The sequence below is a fragment of the Panthera tigris genome, chromosome A1 (assembly GCF_018350195.1).
Source record: "Panthera tigris isolate Pti1 chromosome A1, P.tigris_Pti1_mat1.1, whole genome shotgun sequence".
Taxonomy (NCBI): domain Eukaryota; kingdom Metazoa; phylum Chordata; class Mammalia; order Carnivora; family Felidae; genus Panthera; species Panthera tigris.
Genome location: NC_056660.1, coordinates 93,673,884 through 93,680,875, shown reverse-complemented (window position 1 = coordinate 93,680,875; position 6,992 = coordinate 93,673,884).

The window sequence follows — 6,992 nt, the reverse complement described above, 5'->3', positions numbered from 1 at the left end:
TACAAGCGTATTCTTATTAACTCTTAAGACTGGATGCTTTGATAGTGTACTTGTGTTTCCAAACATACCACCTCGGTAATTTATGGTCAGAACTGTTAGAGATAGCATTATTGTTCATACTTCTGTGTAAAAAACAAGGATGGATTTGTACAGTTTGTTCTAATTTCTTTTCCAGTGAAAACCACAGAAACGAAGATAGGAAAAGACGTTCAGTGCATGGGAGAGGGGCTGCTTTTAACTCTTAGCCTTGTATTTTAATGAGTTTGGTATTAGGTATCAGAAGTATGTCATAAATATATTACTGTGAAGGTAAATCCCATCAATTTATTTCCATCACTTTTTTTTAATCTTTTTTTTGAGAGAGAGAGAGAGAGCGCTAGTGAGGGAGACAGAATCTGAAGCAGGCTCCAGGCTCCAAGCTGTCAGCACAGAGCCCGATGCGGGGCTCAAACTCAAACTGTGAGATCACGACCTGAGCTGAAGTCAAACGCTTAACTGACTGAGCCACCCAGGCACCTCTGTTTCCATCACTTTTAAGTCATAAAATCTAATTAGTCCTTGTCTTTTTCCTATTTTTAAGTTTCCTAATAACAAAAACTTTTAATAGGTCCAGAAAATGCTCTGGGCTGTAATTTCTAAACTCTAACCATAGATTGAAATATCTGATTGTATAGGGGTTTTTCCCTTCTTGAACCATTAATTTTCCTTACCAGTAGTAACAAGGACCCTTTTAAACCTTAGTCGTCCTTAACCTTGGTTCTATGGTTTTCTCCTGACGAGTGCCACCAAAATGTAAGAGGAAATCTTACCAAATTTATAAGAATATGAAAATTACATTGTTAAGGATTGGAACAAAAAAAGCCTTATGTCCCTAGGATACTCTCTTTCTTCAAGATACTTTTTATCCTTTTTTTCCATATCTTTACTATCAGAACATTCATTCTTTCTTCTTAATCTCCTTGATCTATTCTGCCCTTCCCCCTACTCGGGTCCCCTCTGGCAAACACCAGTTTGTCCTCTGCATTTAAGAACCTTGTGCTTAGATTTCACATGGAAGCGAAATCATGGTATTTATCTCCCTCTGACTTACTTCACTTACCACAATACCCTCCAGAATGTTCTTTCTTAAGTAATTTTGGGTTGTGGGATTTGTAAAATAATTGGTTCCTGGGTGTCTCCGTGTTACCTTACATTTTATTGTAAAGATACATTTAAATAAGATTTTCTCTTCCAAAAATTAACTCACCTTTATAGAACTATTTCAGTTTCATTTTCCTAGTCTAATATTTATGTCTGATTTCAAAAGTGAATAATTTCTCTGCCTTAAAAGACAATTTAAACTTATAAAAGGATACATTTAAGACACTCATATGGAAGAATGATTTGATGAGTCATTCCACTAAGACATTAACCACTGTATACTTTGGTGTAAGTCAGGGAATGGAATGGTTTAAAGTATTTGACATTATTGCCAAAAATAAAAATGGAAAAAAAGTGATAAAGTCTGTTACAGAAAAACTATGTTCAAACCTTCCCAATAATCAGTCTCTTGTAATGTGAGGTCTGCTTGGTTATTTTAGACGTATTTGAGCCTTATTAATTTACTCTCTTCCGTTTCTGAAAGACCAAATATAACTTTGTTAATGGCAGGTTTCCTTTGTTTACATAATAGATAACCAGGACTAATTGATCCTAGGAGTGATATTTATTTTTAAAGTCTTTTCATCCTTGTAATTGAGTGTCTTTGTAGATGATAATATCACTTGGCTCTAAAACTTAGCAGGCACCTTGATTCCCTGTTTTTAAAAACGTGCTTATTTAATATATTCATTACAAGGACTCAACTGGAGACTTAGGAAACCAAAAAGAAAACAAAAGTTAAACCATAGCTTGAAATAACAGAGTTGTTTACAGACCATCCAGGAAAAAAGAAAAAGACAGCACAGGGAGTGAGGCCAGACAGCCAGGGTCAGGGCTCTTACCAGGGACACCTGCTCTGGGGACATTTCTTACAGGTACTTGGAGGTTGTGGGTGTTTACAGAGTTGAGCAACATGTGTTCACAGAGGGTTGCCAGTGTTGGATCCTCGTAGCAGGCTCTGCTCTGAGAGCTGGATGGTCCTGACATCACACAGGGCAGGGTCCTTGTCCTCCAGGGTGTCCAGGCAGCCATGGCCATGGTGTCCATGGGCCTGAGGGGGCTTCCTCACAGGCATGCTGTGACGGGAGCCACAGGGGAACCCCAGGGAGAGCTGCTACCTCAGGTCTTCCCAGACTCTTCCATGGATGGTCCCCACCCATTTGGAAAGGTGGTCTGATGGAGGGACTGGCAGAAATTCCCTGGTTGCCGGAATTCATGAGGATCATCAGCGCCTGCTGGAAACTGGTCCCCAGGGCCCTGATGGCACCCGCACTGGGCCCTGTCCTTTATGTCTGGATGGTTCTGGGAGCCATCCCCACCTAGATTCTTTAATAGCACCAGTAATAGTTTATTGTTGAGTTGGTCCTACCGAATTTCTGCTGTGCCAGATACTGTGCCAAATGACGATTACTGTGTCCACTCGCTGTCAAAGACTTGGGGAAACAAGCCAAAAGAAAACCACCAATCTTTCTTCCCAGTTACACACAACTAATGCAAAGGTGTGTTTTCTACTGTTGTTTTAAATCTTAAATTCTCTCGGGACAAGCAAGTTCTTAAAATAGTGAATGGCATCTAAAATTCAGGAAATGCTGAAAATAGAATTAGGTCAAGAATGAATGTAAATGAGTGGGGCCTGTTTATATTGGAGTGTTAAGGGGGAAGTACGCTTCTTCCCCATGCCCTTCCAGGGTCTTGGTATAGATTTGAGTTCTAAATATTGTTTATTTTACAGATGAAACGTACAAGTCAGGAAGAGTTTTAGAATATTTTTCTTTGAATACTCGCAACGTAACTTGTAAAAATTTTGGAGTAATTTTGTATTTACAGAAAAGTCACGAAGGTGGAACATAGAGGAGTTCTGCAGCCCCATCCTGTAGCTTCTGCTAATATTAACACCTGACGTACATGGTACCTGTTTATGAAAACATAGTTTGTCAAAGCTAAGATAACATTGGTACAATATAGTGAGCCCAATCTATGCACTCGATTGGCATTTCACAGTTTTCCCACTAAAGTCCTTTTTCTGTTCCTAGACCCAACCTAAGATAATCAACATTGCGTCCGGTCATCATGTCTCCTTACTCTGTAATGGTTTTTCCATCTTTCATTGTTTTCCTAGACCTTAACATGTTTTAGGAGTACTGGTCAGATATTTTGTTAGAAAGTCCCATCAATTTTGATCCGATATTTTCTTACATTTTATCAGGATTGCCATCTTCTGGGGATGACGTACTGAGGTCACCACTGAGGTGACGTACCCTCCTCGTTACTTCACATCGGGGGTACATGATACCGACGCGACTTACCCACTGGTGATCTTAAGCTTGAACCTTGGGTTGAGATTGTGTCTGCCAGGTTCATTTTTCTGTTGTAGAGTTACCATTTTTCCATTCCATATGCTATTATTTGGAAGTGAGTCACTAAGCCCAAGTCTTGCTCAAGGAGAAGACCAATTAAGCTCCACATTCTAGAGGGGGGGGCAGCTGCATATATTATTTGGAATTCTTAATCGTGCGGAGATTTGTCCCTTCTCAGTCATTCAGTCGTGTTGGTATAGGCTCATGGATATGTATTTCATTTGTGTGTGTTACAATTAAATACTGTAATTAACGTTTCATTGCTCAGATGGTTCCAGCTTTGGTCATTGGGAGCCATTTCTTTTTGAGTTTTTTCTCTTTAGGCTTCCTTACTTTCTGGTACTACAAAATACTGTAGGTTTGTCTTGTGTTTCTCTGCCCCAGCCCTCGAATCAGCCATTTCTCCAAAGAGCTCTGTTCCTTTTATTGGGGAATGGTATTTATTTATTTTTAAGTTTTATTTATTTATTTATTTATTTATTTATTTATTTATTTATTTAGTTGAGAGTTACAGAGACAGAGTGAGCAAGTAAGGGACAGACAGAGAGGGAAAGAGAATCCTAAGCAGGCTCCGTGCTGCCAGCACAGAGCCCGACGCGGGGCTCCAACCCACAAAACAGTGAGATTATGACCGAAACCAAGAGTCAGACGCTTTACCACCCAGGCTCCCCAGAGAATGGTATTTAGAACCTAAGACTTGATGGTTGGATGTGCTCCTTGAATGTATAGTGACCCCAGTACAGACACATCTCTACAGTTACTTCTGTCTGTAGTGTTTAAAATAAACCTGGGTTCATCCTTCTGTCTCCCAACTTCTCATCCAGCACTTTAGAGGATTCATTCCAGCTTTCTCCCTTTGCTTATTTGCACCTACTTCTCTGTCAGCAAGAAACCTAACTCCTATTATCTATATTTTATTTACTTACTTTTTTCAACACTGGCATGCATGTAAAGTAGTTTCAGAATTGCTAACCGGTACCCTTGCGAGAAATTTACCTCCTGGAATACAGTGCTTATATACATTTCTTTTTTCTGTTCCATTTTATCCTTAGCCTTACAAGTATCCAGTCAAATTACCATTTTCCAAAGTTACTTAAGGTGACACCTTTTGTCCTCCACAAAACTTCCGTGTGATACAAGATTCTGACTGCAAGCTGTGGCTCACCATCAAAAAACGAGGAAATGTTTAAGAGACATCATGTAGAAAGTGTTCAAGTAGAAACATATACATTTAACCTAAATGTATACATGTAACTAAAACTGTTCTCCCCGTCTCAGCTGACTGTTCGGCAGATCTGGCTCCAGTATCTTTTCACTGCTTTTGCTGATTGTCTAGCATTTTAATGTCAGATTTAGAAGTTGCGATCACTGAAATAGAATCACAAGTTCCATTGGCGAAATTGGTCTTCCTGCCATTTTGAGTAGGCCTTAAAAGTGGAAGTGACTGATGTTCGTGGGTTGTTTGGAGTAGGTGGGGAGCAAGGTTAGGGGAGAGTCTTTCTTTTCATTATCTTTTCAGGGGTATTTATTAAAATGATGTCATGCTCCGTGATTACATTGCTCGACCACCTTGATCAATGTGTGCTGAAAGCCAAAATAAGAGAATTGCTAGTAACCCTCATGACACCTCGTGGTGTGCCCTGTATTGACTCCACTGGCTTTTCTTCAAGCCCCACCTGTGTATACCATGTACACACCGTGACATGAAGGGATACTGTTGGGTTCAACTATCAGAACTTCAACTCCATGGGGTGCCTGGGTGGTTCAGTCGGATAAGTGTCTGACTCTTGGTTTCAGCTCAGGTCATGATCTCACGGTCCGTGGGTTTGAGCCCCACGTCGGGCTCTGCGCTGACAGCTCAGAGCCTGCCGGGGATTCTCTCCCTCCCTCTCTGCCCCTCCCCCACTCATGCTGTCTCTCTCTCTCTCTTTCTCTCTCTCTCTCTCAAAGTAAATTTTAACAACTTAAAATAGAAAAACTCTAGCCTGCCAATGCACTTGAAAGGTTAAGGGAAAGTCTTCGTGGCTGAAGAAAAATAAATTGGTGGCGGGGTGGAATTTATCACATGCATTCACACAGTAAATTTGTTGACCATCAAGTGCTATGCAGTGAGCCAGGGATAGAAACATTACTAATACAGCCCTGCCATTGAAGGGTGAGTAGTATTTTCGGGGAGGCAAACAAAGCTAATTTTTGACTATTCTGGTGGAGGGCAGAGCGTTTTTTCTGACTTTTAGGTTTAATAAGAATTGAGATCTTGAATTAAAATTGCTTCTCAATTACATTGTGCACCTCCCCTCACCTCTCCCCCTCTTCAAACCATAGTTCACATTGTTAGCACTGGCTGTCTATTTCATCTTTTTTTTTTTTAATGTTTATTTTTGAGAGAGAGCGAGCAAGCAGGGGAGGGGCAGAGAGAGAGGGAGACAGAGGATGGGAAGTGGGCTCTGGGCTGACAGCGGCAAGCTGGATACGGAGCTTGAACTCAGGAACTGTGAGATCCCGACCAGAGCTGAAGTCAGTGGCTTAGCCAACTGAGCCACCCAGGTGCCCCTGTGTTCAGCTTTTTATCGAAAAGAGGTTTAGAGGAAAAGTACACAGTTCACTGATAGAATTCTCTTCATCTTCTGACATCTTTATTTGTGCTAAAATTTGTACTTTATATCTCATTTGAAATGTGTACCTTTTCTTACATAAAATTGTAGGAGCTACCCTGTGTGTGTGTGTGTGTGTGTGTGTGTGTGTGTGTATGTGTTCACGTGCATGCAAGTGACCTTTTTTGTATTCTGAACTTGTTACATCTGGCCCATACTGAGCATTCAGAATGTGTGCTCACCGTGATTGAAAATCAGTCTTAACCAGGTTTGGTAACGAGATCTGTTCTCTGTAGTCTGGAATTTCAGAGAAAAAAAAAATTTTTTTTTTAAACTAAGATGTAGAATTGGAAGAAGAATAACGATGAGTGAGGGATCAGAAAATACATCTCACAGTTTTAACCTTTCATTAATCTTTTAAGCCACTACAACTACTTTTTAAAAAAATCTTGAGGGGTTCATGGGTGGCTCAGTCATTTGAGCATCCAACTTTGGCTCAGGTCATGATCTCACGGTTCGTGAGTTCGAGCCCCACGTTGGGCTCTGTGCTGACAGCTCAGAGCCAGGAACCTGCTTCAGATTCTGTGTCTCCCTCTCTCTCTGCCCCGTACCCCAGCTCATGCTTTCTCTCTCTCTCTCTCTCTCTCTCTCTCTCTCTCTGAAAAAATAAACATTAAAAATTAAAAAAAAAATCTTGAAACGAATGCAGAAAAATTAGCTTCTTAGCTACCTTTAGAATGGGGGAAATTTGGTTGGAAAGCAGTGTTTTCCTTTTTTTCCTGTTCTGTAGCATCTGTTGACAGTCTGGTCTTAATGTCGCCAGTGGAAAGGATTTCAAAACATCAGTCCAGTGAGAATGTAGTTCTTCTGCCTGGCGAAGCTATGGCACTGAGGAAGATTA